This window comes from Rhineura floridana, chromosome 11 (assembly GCF_030035675.1).
Source record: "Rhineura floridana isolate rRhiFlo1 chromosome 11, rRhiFlo1.hap2, whole genome shotgun sequence".
In the NCBI taxonomy this organism is placed as follows: domain Eukaryota; kingdom Metazoa; phylum Chordata; class Lepidosauria; order Squamata; family Rhineuridae; genus Rhineura; species Rhineura floridana.
The window spans coordinates 68,693,004-68,708,939 of record NC_084490.1 but is presented as its reverse complement, the minus strand read 5'-3'; the positions used below and the strand labels follow the sequence as shown (position 1 = coordinate 68,708,939).

The 15,936-nt window shown below is 40.0% G+C and overlaps 1 protein-coding gene across 10 annotated transcripts in view; it reads right to left on the bottom strand.

Moving 5' to 3' along the window:
- Positions 1-15,936, bottom strand: part of LOC133367017 (poly(rC)-binding protein 3-like) — a 482,686-nt gene that overhangs the window by 79,016 nt on the left and 387,734 nt on the right. The window lies entirely within an intron of this gene.

Here is a 15,936-nt window from a genome sequence, read left to right as displayed (position 1 = left end):
ATTACAAAGGATGGATATACCAATTCAGATCATCTAAACCACCTCAGAGAAGATTTAGACATTTTAAAAAATTCAGATACTCAATCTCAGGGGAAGGACATGGTGGATATACTCCTTCCAACTGCGTCCACCAACTTTAATCATCTTCATTCTCCTGTAAAGTGACCAAGAACAACTGGTCCTAATTCGACACTGAAATTGGTGTCGTGGAATATTGCGGGTTGGTTTAGTAAAATCCAAATTCCAACAGTTAAAGATTTTATATCGAAATATGATATTATACTAATTCAGAAATCTTGGGCACTAAACGAAATTCATCTAGATGGATTTACACCTTTTTCTCTAGAAGCCCTGCCAAGTATCAAGGGGGGAAGGCCCAAAGGAGGAGTTTGTACTTTAGTTACCACCAGGTTAAAAGTAGAAGTGATTGCTTTGAACCCTCTTTTGGGATTAGCACTTCCTATACTAGTAAAATTTTCACAATTTTCCTATCTAATTGTCAATGTTTACATTCCCCCTTGTAAAGATAAAAAAATGATTAGAAACCATCTTTTAAACTTGGAATCTCATTTGTTAAATCTGATAGACTCCTTTTCAGAAGCTATGATAATTTTAGCTGGTGATTTTAACGCCAGAATGGGCACTTCAGATAAGGCATTGTATACTAAGTTCCTTATTGAACCACCTGAACTGGACGGTCCAATTAACATCCCTTTGAGACAATCTAAGGACAAGGGCATAAACCAGGCTGGATTATATTTACTGCACTTGACAACAAAATTAAATTTGATACTTTTGAATGGGCGTATAAATGGAGATTCAGAGGGTGAACTAACTTTTATAACGAATAATGGCGCATCTACCATTGATATGATCTTTGTATCCCAGGAAATTTTTAACCTGATAGAACTTTGTAAAATAATACCTAGACTCGAAAGCGATCACTTTCCGTTGACTATTTCAATTTATAGTAGAATTGATTTACCATTTTTAGATCAATGTACTTTTGAAGCTTCAGAATTGGAAATACGTCCAGCCAGAATAAAATGGATTCCTAAACTTCAGCTGGAAATTACTGCTAGATTAAACTCCTCAGAACTGATATCTATTAAAAATCAATTTCTTTCAGCTTATAGGGAAATTCCGTCTTATCATCATCTCTACCAATTGTTGAATACTATACAAAAACCACTTAGATCGTTTTCAACTTTACCCCCATGTAGAGGTGGTCGTAGAAACAAAATTTGGTTCGATTGAGAGTGTCTTGAAACTAAGAAACAACTTAAAGCTTTACATCAAGCATATAAAACGCATGGTACCCATGATTATTTAGAGAAATTTAGGAAAGCTAGGAAAAGCTTTAAGCTGATAATAAAAACCAAAAAGAATCTTGCCTTAAGAGAAGCATGGCAAAATTTAATCCAGGCTTCCAAATTAAAGAACCCTACGTTATTCTGGCATATAATAACTTTGGCTGCAACCAATCTTTAAATTAGATTGTGCTATTGCTCCCTCTATATGGGAAAAATATTATGAAACACTAGTATGGCTAATATAGAGGCTCAGCTGGACCTACCTTCAGAATTTCCAATATGGTCAGCGGTTACAACAGAGGAAATTTTAGATCTTATAGCTTCCCTTAAACCAAACAAAGCCCCAGGTCCTGATAACATACTGTGATGTTCCTATATTAATGTATATATGGTAAGTGTTGGTTGTTTAGAAGATACATGGTAAGTGGAGTGAAAGAGGAGGGGGAGTGAATGGGCAGTAGAATGCTAGATGATTGGCTGAGTGTTAAAAATGGCTGAACGTATAAAAGGAAGAGAGACAGTGGAATCTGGGAGGTGGTGGTGGTGGATGAGGTGAACTGAGTGGGTTGCTTGGTGGGGTTTAGAGAGTTGTTTGCCAGGAGAGAGTGGAGAAGGAGGGGGGTGGAGTTCGGATTAGTATTGAGTAAAACCATATGCTTATGTGCCTTAAGAAGAAATCTTGTTAATCTTGTTAGCTTTGTTATCTTTAATAAATACTTAATTTCGCCCTGTATGATGACCTTTGTCGGGAGAGGGACAGGGGGAGTGTGACCCTGTTGATTCTCCTTGATCTCTCAGCTGCTTTTGATACCATCGACCATGGTATCCTTCTGGGAAGGCTCACGGAGTTGGGAGTTGGGGGTAATGCTTGGCAGTGGCTCCGCTCCTACTTGGTGGGTCGTCAACAGAAGGTAGTGCTTGGGGAACACTGCTCGATACCCTGGACTCTCCATTGTGGAGTCCCACAGGGATCGGTACTGTCCCCCATGCTTTTCAACATCTATATGAAGCTGCTGGGTGCGGTCATCAGGAGTTTTGGAGTGCGTTGTCACCAGTACGCTGATGACATGCAACTCTATTTCTCCTTTTCATCTTCCTCAGGTGAGGCTGTTAACGTACTAAACCGTTGCCTGGCCGCGATAATGGATTGGATGGGAGCTAACAGACTGAAGCTTAATCCAGACAAGACTGAGACGCTGTTGGTGAGTGCCTCCTCTGCCCAGATGGTGGATGTTCACCCTGTTCTGGACGGGGTTACACTCCCCTTGAAAGAACAGGTTCGTAGCTTGGGAGTTCTTATCGACTCTTCCTTGTCTCTTGAGGCTCAGGTAGCCTCAGTGGCAAGGAATGCATTCTACCATCTCAGATTGGTAGCACAGCTACGTCCCTATCTGGACAGTGACGACCTCGCCTCAGTCGTTCATGCTCTGGTAACTTCTAGACTGGACTACTGCAATGCGCTCTACGTTGGGCTGCCCTTGAAGACAGTTCGGAAACTACAGTTAGTCCAGAATGCAGCGGCCAGATTGTTGATGCGGACAAGAAGGTCCACTCATATTACACCCGTTCTGGCTCGTCTGCACTGGCTTCCTATCTGTTTCCGGGCTAAATTCAAAGTGCTGGTTTTGACCTATAAAGCCTTACACGGCATGGGACCGCAATACCTGGTGGAGCGCCTCTCCCAATATGAAACTACCCATACACTGCGCTCAACATCTAAGGCCCTCCTCCGAGTACCATCCCATCGAGAAGCTCGGAGAGTGGTGACTAGAAATAGGGCCTTTTCGGTTGTGGCTCCCGAACTATGGAATGGTCTCCTCGATGAGGTGCGCCTGGCGCCGACGCTGCTATCTTTTCGGCGCCAGGTGAAAACCTTTTTATATTCCCAGGCATTTTAATGTGTATTATTATATGTATTGTTGTATTTTGCTACTGTTTGATTATTTTTGTTTACCTTTGTTGGTTTGATTCTATTGTTTAATTGTATTTATATATTCCTGATTGCTTTATTCTATGTACACCGACCAGAGAGCCCTTGGGCTTAGGGCGGTATATAAATTAAATAAATAAATAAATACCAAAGGCCTGATCCTTGGCTGGGGTTTCACAGACCAGAAGGGAGGGTAAGGTAATGACCAAGGCTGAAGAGAAACTGTAACAAATGGTGGCAGCGGTGAAGAGAATAACAATACCAATATTCAGAGTCTCTGGGAATACTAGTATTAGGACGTGACTGGTGGTTGCCTAGCAGGGGGATCTGTTGAGATCTGTGCTAGAGCGGGGAGAGAAACAATAAAAAAGGACAGTCCAGACTGGTGGAGTCCCTGGTGGTGCCTAGTGACAGGCAGTAGCCATGCGCAGGTAGGAACCTGACAGGGAGAGCCAGGGAAGGGCGTCACACATACCCCCTGAGGTCTTTAAATCAAATGCTAATTGGTGGGCTCCATTTTTGGCTGCCCTCTTTACCAATATTAATTCCTCTATGATTATTCCTGAGGGCTGGGGAACTGCAATAATAATTCCTATCTTTAAAAAAGGCTCTCATCTAGATCCAGCAAATTATAGACCTATAAGTCTTCTTAATATATTATCAAAGCTATACGCCACTTACCTATACAGAAAACTTCTAGATTGGGTCAACCAAATGGATATACTAGTCCCTGAGCAAGCAGGCTTTCAGGTTGGTCATTCCCCCTATGATCATGTTTTGGTATTGAAGCACATCATCTCTAAATATGGTAATAGTAAAGGTAAAGCCCTGTATACTGCTTTTGTCGATCTAAAAGCGGCATTCGATTCTATCTCGAGACCGAGACTTTGGGTGAAATTGCAACAACTGGGAATCGATAGCCGTTTACTAGCTTTGATACAGGGTTTATATCGAAATACTTCCCTTCAAATACATTGTAACAACAAAGGCCATCTTACGAAACAAATCCCTACCTTTAAGGCCCAGCTTACCTGAAAGAGCGCCTCCACCGCCACCAATTATGCCGCCCAACTAGATCAGCCACACAAGGCCTTCTCTCAATCCCTCCAACCAAAACAGCTAGGTTGGTGGGTACTAGGGAGAAGGCCTTTTCTGTGGTGGCCCCCACTCTCTGGAACTCCCTCCCATATGATCTTCGACATGCCCCCTCCCTAGATGTATTCCGCAAGGCCCTGAAGATGTGACTATTCCAACAAGCCTTTGAGGTCATTGGGTAAATCACCATGATTCTGTCATTTATCGTATGTTGTTATTATAATTGCTTTTATATGTATTGATGACTGTCCAGTATTTTACCTATTGTTATTAATGTGATTACATCTGTTATTGTATTTTATCTCTTTTAATGTACGTCGCCTAGAGTGGCGAATTGCCAGATAGGCGACAAACAAATTAAATATTATTATTATTATTATTATTATTAAGGGTGTGAAGCAGGGATGTATTCTTGCACCTTTATTATTTAACTTATATATAAATGACTTAATAGCCACAGTTACACCTACCTCTTCTCATCCTCCAATGTTAGCTAATATGCCAAGACCCTGTCTGCTATATGCTGACGATATAGTGCTTTTATCGCAGACTCCGGTTGGCCTTAAAAGACTAATGTCATCCTTAACATCTTTTTGTTTCAAAGAAGATCTAATAATTAACCATAACAAAACTAAAGTGGTAGTTTTTACTAACAAAAGGACCAAACATCGGTGGAGGATGAATAACCTACCCATAGATCAAGTTAAAAATATTAGATACCTTGGTATCATTCTACAATCATCTGGCTCCCAACAGCAACATGTTACTTCCTCTTTGCTGAATGCCAGACGTACGACCAAATCTTTAATATCCTTTTTTCATAACAAAGGGGGTCGACTTATTCCCCCGGTTATAAAGGTATTTGTGGCCAAAATAATTCCTCAACTTATTTATGGAGCCCAGGTTAATACAATCACAAATTTCTCAAAACTGGAAACGCTTCAAAACTCTTTTTTAAGAGCTATTTTAGCAGTTCCTACTTGTATACCTAACCACATTCTGAGATTAGAATGTGGAATGCAATCCATAGAGGCAATTATCTGGAAGCTAAGAATTCTTTATTGGTTAAAATGGATTTTTAACCCTTCAAGTTTGGCCTCGCATGTTCTTATAGATAACCATCACTCCCCTTGGGAAACAATGATTCATCATAAACTATCAATGCTAGGTCTCTCTCCTTTATTTATATCACAACTGAACTACGAAACTGCTAGAGACCTAGTTAAACAACGAATTAAAGATATAGATTTTCAGAACCATTTACTTCTTATCAAGAAGCAAAGACATAATCCCAAATACTGTACATTAATGTCGTATTTGATGACCCTCAATCTCCCTAAATTTCGTAGAGCATTCACTCTAATGAGATTAAATATCTTGCCCTCTGCTATTCTTATTGGCAGATATAATAAAATCCCTTATTCAGAGAGATTATGCCCTTGCGATATGAAAGAACCAGAATCTAATGCCCATGTCCTTTTTCGTTGTTTATACTATCAAGAATTGAGAAGCAAACTAATTTCCCCTTTATTACGATCATTTCCGGGTAGGGACCAAGCTTTCTATTTAAACTATCTTTTAGATGACCATTTATCTGAGGTATCTTTAGTAGTTGCCAAGTTTAGTGCTGCGACCATCCAAATTAGGAAAACAAAAATGAGTCAACTATCAGACAATTAAATTTTATATTGATTTTAATGGAATTCAATTACTTATGTACACTGATGTTTTATGATTGTTTTAATATTTTATGTGGATTTTATGTGATTTTGTATGTCTTTCTCTGACTGGTCTATTGACTGTGATAATAATAAATCAATCAATCACATCCAGGGGTATAAACTGTTGGGGACACCTCAGCCTGTAATGCTGGACACCCCAATAACCAAATGGTCAAGGAATACCCAATCACTTTGATCGAGTTCAAATCGGCAGGGCCCGATAAACTGCATCCTAGAGTATTGAAGGAACTGGCTGAAGAACTCTCAGAAATGCTGTCTATTATCTTTGCGAAATCATGGAGGACTGGTGAAGTGCTGGATGAATGGAAGAGAGCTAATGTTGTCCCTATCTTCAAAAAAGGGAAAAAGGAAGAACCGGGGAACTACAGACCACTCAGCCTAACATCAATCCCTGGAAAAACTCTGGAGCAGATTATAAAGCAGTCAATCTGTCAGCACCTTGAAAACAATGCACTGATTACTAGCAGCCAACATGGATTTATGAAGAACAAATCCTGGCAAACTAATCTTACCTCATTTTTTGACTGGGTAACCTCCCCAGTAGACTGTGGGAATGCTGTGGACATAATAGACCTTGACTTCAGCAAAGCTTTTGACAAAGTGTCCCATGAGGGCTGGATGGAACAACTATCAGGTGGATCCATAGTTGGCTCCAGAATCGTACTCAAAGAGTGTTTATGAATGGTTTCTTCTCACACTGGGCGGAAGTAACAAGTGGGGTACCACAGCGCTCGGTCCAGGGCCCAGCGCTCTTCAACATTTTTATTAACGACTTGGATGAGGAGGTACAGAGTATGCTTATCAAATTTGCAGATGATACAAAATTGGGGGGCATAGCTAATACCGTGGAAGATAGAAACAAAATTCAAAGGGACCTTATTAGGCTGGAGCAATGGGCTGAAAACAACAGAATGAAATTCAACAGGGATAAATGCAAAGTTCTACACTTAGGAAAAAGAAACCAAATGCACAGTTATAAGATGGGGGATAGTTGGCTCAGCAATACGACATGTGAGAAGGATCTTGGAATTATCATTGATTGCAAGCTGAATATGAGCCAACTGTGTGATGTGGTGGCAAAAAAGGCAAATGCTATATTAGGCTGCATTAACAGAAGTACAGCTTCCGAATTGCGTGAAGTATTAGTTCCCCTCTATTCAGCACTGGTTAGGCCTCATCTTGAATACTGCATCCAGTTCTGGTCTCCGCACTTCAAGAAGGATGCAGACAAACTGGAACGGGTTCAGAGGAGGGCAAGGATGATCAGGGGACTAGAAACCAAGACCTATGAGGAGAGACTGAAAGAACTGGGCATGTTTAGCCTGGAGAAGAGAAGACTGAGGGGAGATATGATAGCACTCTTCAAGTACATGAAAGGTTGTCACATAGAGGAGGGCCGGGATCTCTTCTTGATCATACCAGAGTGCAGAATAATGGGCTCAAGTTGCAGGAAGCCAGATTTCGACTGGACATCAAGAAAAACTTCCTAACTGTTAGAGCCATATGACAATGGAATCAATTACCTAGAGAGGTAGTGGGCTCTCCGACACTGGAGGCATTCAAGAGGCAGCTGGACAGCCATGTGTCGGGAATGCTTTGATTTGGATTCCTGCATTGCACAGGGGATTGGACTTGATGGCCTTATAGGCCCCTTCCAACTCTATATTCTATGAGCTTCTATGAACTAATCTGAACTGCTTAGCTCTTTTATCATGGAAGCCCACAGTCTTTAGGGAGTGGAAATATCCTCTAAGTTAATTTCTGACTGGCTACCATGCTCCCTTACAGAAAAAGATGGTGTTTATATTGTGATTGGCCCAAACTATTATTTATTATTTATGACTGTTAGACACTTCACAAAGAAGGTAGGTCAGTTTCCACAGATCTTAATTTCTGTAAACAGGTGGGTCATCACCCCAGTTTCTGAGAACCATGTGAGTCTGCAAGTAACTGGGCACATGCTCTGAAATGCATCAAAGCGAACTATGTTCTCTATAATTAATTCTTTTAGCCATGATTCTCTAAAGGATGGCAGACCTGCAGAGAGGAACAATACTGTTTGCTTATATCTTAAAGGGATATTACAGAGGAAATATGTAAAAATATTTGAGCATTTAGGAAAAATTCATTAAAGTATTGTTATTCAAAATAATAATTGCTTAGAGTAGAATCCTAAGCATATATATTCATAAATATGTCAGATTGAGTTTAGTAGGGCTTACTCCCAAGTAAGCATGTACAAGACTGCAGTATTGTATTATTAATAATTCATCCGTGGTAGGGATGGGATCTACTTGTTGATGCCAGTTTGATCACACTCCATCAAATTGGCAGGCGGTTCCATTTTGTGTTTGTTTTCTGCCATCTTCTGGAGTTACCGTTTTGGTAAAGTCAGTTTCATACTAGCAAAGCAATGATGCAGGCTGGTCAGTTACATAAGCAAAGCAAAGAGCAGGCTGATCAGTTTCATGTTATCAAAAATCCAGTGTTGGAAAAAGCTGCAGAAGCTCGTAGCGTTTAGTATGCATCTGTAAATCAGTGGACCAATTTATATTTGCCCATCCAGCACATCAGGGCTTAGGAAAGCATATACTTCCTGCTGCAAATCACAACATGGAAATGGACTGCCTTTAAGTCGGTTCCAACTTATGGCGACCCTATGAATAAGGTTTTCATGGTAAGCGGTATTCAGAGGTGGTGTACCATTCCCTTCCTCTGAGGCTGAGAGACAGTGACTGGCCCAAGGTCACCCAGTGAGCTTCATGGCTATGTGGGGATTCAAACCCTGGTCTCCCAGGTTGTAGTCCAACACTCTAACCACTACGCCACACTGGCTCTCACAAATCACAAAGCACACCATTAAACCAGCATAGCACACCAGGTTCAATGATGCTGCATGCAAACCTGGCTATACAAATGCTTAGAACTGAGGTGCCAGCCAAATTTCTACCACTCAATGCTGCATTATGTAAGCTAGAGGTTTGATTTATGTTTTATACATTGTACTAGAAAATTTGCTTCCAAAGTTTAATTCTCTCATTCACCAAAAATAATAGGGATAATTTTTGTTTTACTTTCCGCAGTGCTACATTGTATTTCAAACTACACAGTACACAGTAGCTTTTATTAACAATTATATCTGTCCTATACATAGCATAAAAAAGAAACAAAAACCCAAATCTGAAGAAAGCTACTTTTATGTTCAAGTCACTCGGTGCATCAATAGTCAGCTTAGTATTTTTCACACACCAGATATGGCAGTGTTTTCAGTGTGCTGAGTCCCTTGGGATTTGTAACTGTATAACACATTTTTACATGGAACAGGTCACTTTATGTGAAATTAAAAATAACTGAATAATCTTCTAAGCTTGGACAGAAATGCTTTTGTTCCATGTAGAGTTGCAAGGCTCATTAATACAAGAATATAGCTTGATCACAGGAAAACAATAAATCATTGTACTTTGCATATAAAGCTGGCCTGTCCTCTGTGGTCTTAAAAGCATCACTTGATTTTCACCATAATTAGAACTGAATTGACCTTTACTTATTAGCATTTCACACTGCACAATTAGTAAGCTACTGTTGCACAATGTAAATGCCTTTGTACATATTACCTCTGGCAAGGATGCTTATTTCAAACATTAGACAATAGGCTATGTCCGTGGCAAACACTGTAGGACTTGTGAGTGTATTTGTGCAGCCACAAAGATCATGAGATTTATTATAATATTTATTATTTTATATCTTTCCCTACCTCTGTCATTTTATCCTCACAATAATCCTGTGAGATAAAATAGGCTGAGAGAAATCAGACTATCCCAGTGAGCTTCATGGCTAAGCAGGAATTTAAACTCAAATCTCCTGAAAGGTGGGATATAATTAATTGCAATAATATAATTATAATAAATAATTGTAATAAATACTATTTTTTTCAATTTCTATTTCTACCCCATTTCTTTGACATATTGATGAATTGGTCCACATGCTTACAGCAATAAAATGAAAAACCCTGTTGTCACCATTAAACAGTAAAATATCAAGCTACAAAAAATGTCCAAAACAATATCCTATAGATAGCATAACAGCCAATGTGTGGAAAAAGGGGAACTGGAGCATTGGTAATGTGCTGGGAGCTGGGACCAAAGAGAAAGATGGCTGGTTCAGATGCATACGTGCCTCTTGCTAAAAGTAATGGCTGGCATTTAAGGGTCAGCAGGAGAGGGGCAGGTAAGCAAGAGATGTAAGAGGTTTTGCAACAAGGCCAACTTAGGCCAGCCTTTCCCAACTAGTGGGCCACCAGATGTTGTTGGACCACAACTCCCATCAGCCTCACCCAGCATTGCCAATGGTCAGGAAAGATGGGAATTGTGGTCCAACAACATCTGGTTGAGAAAGGCTGACTTAGATGAAAGATCAAGCAAATCTACAACAGCTTAAACTGAATGGGAAATAATTTTTCTGATGTTAGAGACAGGGATGGAGAAATCTGCCAATTTTGGTTTCTTTCAGTTTCTAATTTTTCCAGTCTTCAGTTAGTCCCATTTCTGCAGCAGCTTTTTTTAAATGCCTCAAAATTTGTTTGCATTTTTATACACATTTCTCCTAATATACTTATTTTTGTATCCAGTTTTGTCCAATATGCACACATTTGCAAGCATGATGCAAAAATATAATGCATTTTTACATGTATTTCCCCCTGATATATATGCATTTTTTGTATTTGGTTTTGGTAGCAAAACTACATCACTAAGTTAGGGAAGTGCAATTTTTCAAATGATAGTTGTATTTTGGTTTGTGTACTGGCTCAGGGAGGGCAAATTAGGTCGGTTTATATTAGAATGCAGACTGAATGAATTTCTCTCCCAAACCCTGAGGCTCTCCTTTTAATTGTAGAAAAGCTTAGGCTTGGTTTAAATATGACAAAAGGCAGGTATTTTTAAATTACATTTAAATCTCTCCAAAGCAGCATACATATGGTTCCCAGGCAGTCACCCTAACCAGACTCAGACTTGCTTAGCTTCAGTAAGGCAGTGGCCTTATGTCCCTTCAAATGTCCTCTTGAAAAATTCCATGTGGCTGGCATCTCACTTAAACTGCATCACCTAACCTGCATGTGCAGTGTTGCATGCCAGGAAGGGGTGGCCTGGGCAGGTGCCATTCTGGCATGCTGATGGTGTACATATAGCAGTATAAATAAGACATTAAACATGTGGAATGCACCATGGCTACATTTTTTCTTACACATATAGAGTTATGCTCAAATTGGTACTAAGAATGCTGAGTGTGTGCAACAGTTCAGAACCATCTGAGCAAAATATATTGTACAATCAGTTACTTCAGCCAGATTTGTTTGCCTGGTTAAGGAGTTAATCAGCAATTGGGACAAGCTGAGTGTGTGCAACAGTTCAGAACCATCTGAGCAAAATATATTGTACAATCAGTTACTTCAGCCAGATTTGTTTGCCTGGTTAAGGAGTTAATCAGCAGTTGGGACAAGCTAAAAGCAAATAAAAAGTCTCCTGAATAATGAGCAGCTCTTGATGAGTCTCCATTTCATATTGGAATAGTAACTAGATAAATAGCAGCATGGCCATTGTCTCTAGAAGACAAATCTGGCTGGACTTCAGAGCTCATTGCGAACATAACATGCAACTCATATGTACGGGATTCCCTACCTGCATAAATAAAGGCTAATATTTTAGAGTTAAAATCCTAAATTAACTGTCTTTGAAAAATAAGTGAATTTAGATAATTCAGCATTTCTGAAGACAACCTAAGTTTTGACAGCTCAAGAGCAGGGAAAACGTTTTGCATCAGATGGAAATTCTGTTACAGTCAATGAATTAAATGAAAATGTAGCATTAATGATGGATAAAGTTATGTCTCTTTGCTGTTCCTCAAGGTCCAACTAATGTCCTCTGCTTTTAGGCAGTAGATATTAATATGCAAGAAGCAAACATGAAAATCTCTCTTTTCTTTATAAACACTCAGAAAAGGGGCTGTTCTATCTGCTTAGAAAAACCAAATATAATAATAATAATAATAATTTAATTTCTGTGTCACCTATCTGGCCGATGGCCACTCTAGGCGACGTACAAATAACAGTTAAAACACAATGTGATAAAATACAATAATACAATAAAAACAATAGAGCAGCAACAACAGCACTAATGCAGGGTAAGAGGCATTTCAGCCATAACAATTAACCCTCCCCGGAAATCCCAAAGGCCTGTTGAAAGAGCCAGGTCTTTAAGGCTTTACGGAATACATTTAGGGAAGAGGCGTGCCGTAGGTCTTGTGGGAGGGAGTTCCAGAGAGTGGGGGCCGCCACTGAGAATGCCCTCTCTCTAGTTCCCGCCAATCTGGCTGTTTTTGTCGGCGGGATTGAGAGAAGGCCCTGTGTGGCTGATCTTGTCGGGCGGCATAATTGGTGGCGTTGAAGGCGCTCCTTTAGATAAACTGGGCCGAGACCGTATAGGGATTTAAAGGTTAATACCAACACCTTGAATTGGGCCCGGAAGACAATTGGAAGCCAGTGTAGATCGAACAACACTGGTGTGATGTGATCCCGGCGGCGACTATTCGTGAGTAGTCGAGCCGCCGCATTTTGTATAAGTTGTAGTTTCCGGACCGTTTTCAAGGGTAACCCCACGTAAAGCGCATTACAGTAATCCAAATGAGAGGTGACCAGAGCGTGTACTACCAGTGGGAGCTGATGGACAGGAAGGTAGGGTTGCAGCCTTCGTATAAGGTGTAGTTGATACCAGGCTGCCCGGCTCACTGCCGAAATCTGAGCCTCCATGGACAACCTGAAATCAAGTACAACCCCAAGGCTGCGGACCTGGTCTTTCAGGGGTAAACTCACCCCACTGAACCTCAGGTCAACATCTCCCAATCCTCTCTTGTCCCCCACGAGCAGCACCTCGGTCTTATCAGGATTCAACTTCAGCTTGTTCCTTCCCATCCATCCACTCATGGATTCCAGGCACTTGGACAAGGTCTCCACAGCCAACTCTGGTGAAGATTTAAACGAGAGATAGAGCTGAGTGTCATCCGCATATTGGTGACACTGCAGCCCAAATCTCCTAATGATTGTCCCCAGCGGCTTCATGTAAATGTTAAATAGCATGGGAGAGAGGATAGACCCCTGTGGCACACCACAATTGAGAGGCCAAGGGTCTGAATATTATGAATATTAATATCAATATATGCCTTTACACTTCTTTCGGAGGGTATTAAAGCTGTATTCACAAATTTCTGAAACTGAAGATTGCATGGTTTTTCTGAATAAAAATTGGAAGCACACTTCATTCTTACACCTTGAATGTGTAAGAATTATCCATTCTTAGAGGAACACATTCTCTTTGTTTCTGCATGAGTTATTACTTGGCCCCATCTGCACTATACATATAAAGCATTATCACAGCATTTTAAACAGTCATGGCTTCCCCAAAAGAATCCTGGGAATTGTAGTTTGTTAAGGATACTGACAGTTGTTAGGAGACCCCTGTTCTCCTCACAGAGCTACAATTCAGAGTGGTTTAACAGTCAATCCCTTTTTTGTAGCTGTGAAGAAATGCTTCTTCAAAACTGTTACTCTCCCTGGTCTGCAATTATTTTTTATTTTATTTTGAATGGTTAGCAACACTGACTCCACCATTTCCTCACTCTTGTAAGAGCCAAAGCATGGGCACAGGATCCCTTAACTCCTCATTCCATTCACTGTATAGTAACAACAGAGGCCTTGGCAGGGTTCTCCCTTATGCACCCATAGCTGTTCACTCCTATTTGCCTGTGTCTTTACTTGTGTACAGGTGTCAGTAGCTGAGGAACATAAGATTGCTAAAAAAAAAAAAACTCTCTTGTTGTTCTTTAGTCACGACTCTGAGTGGTACCAGTTGAAGCTTTTCTCCTGGAGCAAATAGTAATGCTGGGGACTTTTCGTTAGGACTGTGTCATAGGGGGAAAGGATTACTCCCTTCTCCCCATGCACCATAGTACCAGTACAGTCCTGATTCTCTCCCAAGATACTGTTTACATAGCAGCAGCAGCAGCAACAACAACAAATACATTCATACATTTCATGTATTGTCTAGCCTGGTCCATTGGAACAAGGGAACTGTGGCTTCCAGTGGATGCGATCAACCCGTATACACATTCTAAGCTAGGGTTTCAAAATTCAAGCATGCTCTCTCAATTTCATTGGACACTAGTTTGTGTAATACATAAACTCCTGTCAGAAGCTAGCCAGGGAAGATAAATGCAGATGAACATTATGGAGTGTATAACCACAACATATGAACACATTGGCTTCAAATCTAATTCAGGTTCCCTCTTACAGGAGAGTGATTTGTCTGTATTGGGAGATAAACCTGCTACAAAGCATCTCTAACCCAACACTTATCATTTTACTGAATACCAGATAAATGCTTTTAGTAGAACTGAGCAGATTACACAGAACTACTATGTTCTTTCTAGTATGTCCACTGACAACTGTCGTAGTTAATGATATTGCCTTTCTGATGCTAACATAAATATTACAATCATGTAAAGCAACAAGGTAGGAAAGCAAAGAAATCTGATTGATTGTGAAAAGGCATCTTTCCTGTTTAACAAAAAATGAAATAATATTTCACTATGTGAACCAAGCACTACAAATACCTTCACAATTCCACATTCCTGATTTTTCTCTTTTAACTATCAGGCTAACAGTAGTTGATAGACATATCTTCTTCACATTGATATCTTGTACCTAGCATTCAATACAAACAATATAAAATCACTGTAATACTGATAATAAGAAAAAATATGGGACAAATATCTCTTAAACATCCCATTTAACTTTTGGATTCTAATATTTCATAAAATCCTATCTTGACTGAGTTGACATAAAAATTCTGAACTTTGTAGATAATTCTGTCCTTGTGACTTATTTTTCCCAGTCACTTACAGACTAGATGTCAATGCACCAATTATTTTAATAAGCAAATTGCATCCTCTTTTTGCACACAATCCTAGTAATTTGTAGTATTTGACATGCCCATATTGGACCTCAATTGTCAGTAAAGAAATGGCATGGAAAAACAGCCTATTCCTAATGCAAATGAATACTACACAACTACAGAGATATGTAATATGTTTAGTTTTTAAAATATGCTCCCTTAAAAAAAACAAAATGAAAACTGTATGCTCATAGGCTTTGGATGGTGGTGGTGGATAATACACATTTGACACATTTTCATTAAGTACCTCACCAACTATTCTATGTTTTACGGCAGAAAAGGTACTGTATTAGAGATACTGCTAGTACTTTGTATGATTTAATACCAGCAGGAAGCTAGAGAAACAGACTGAATTAATCAGAAAGAGATTAATGGAATGAACTTGTTCATGCCTGTTTCTGATGTATTCACCATTAAGCTGTCCTGTTTCTAAGTGGATTTGAATGGAAGAAATATTTTTTAAATTCACATTTAACTGAAACTTTTAAAAATAAAAACATTTAAAAAAGCATTTTTCAGGACTTTTTCAGGTAGTCCATAGGCTTCCCTTTTTCGTTCCTTTTTATGACACAGTTCAAACCTGCCTGGAGCATCTGGAAAGTGCAGTGCTGCCGCTGCAAGGGTTGGAAATACCTCAGAAAATGCTCCAGGAAACAGAGTGTAGGCCACTACATACAGGCAGCCCCTTTCAGCGGGGGGGGGGGGAGGGGGGAAGGTATGTTGAACTTCAGCTTGGAGCAAACATCCTCTTTGGATGCATCTATTTCCTGGAGCTCAAGGTTTTGTAAGAATATCTCCAAGACAACCTGGAAAGGGGGTTTATTTGGCTGAAGCACCTTTGTGTGTGTGTGGGG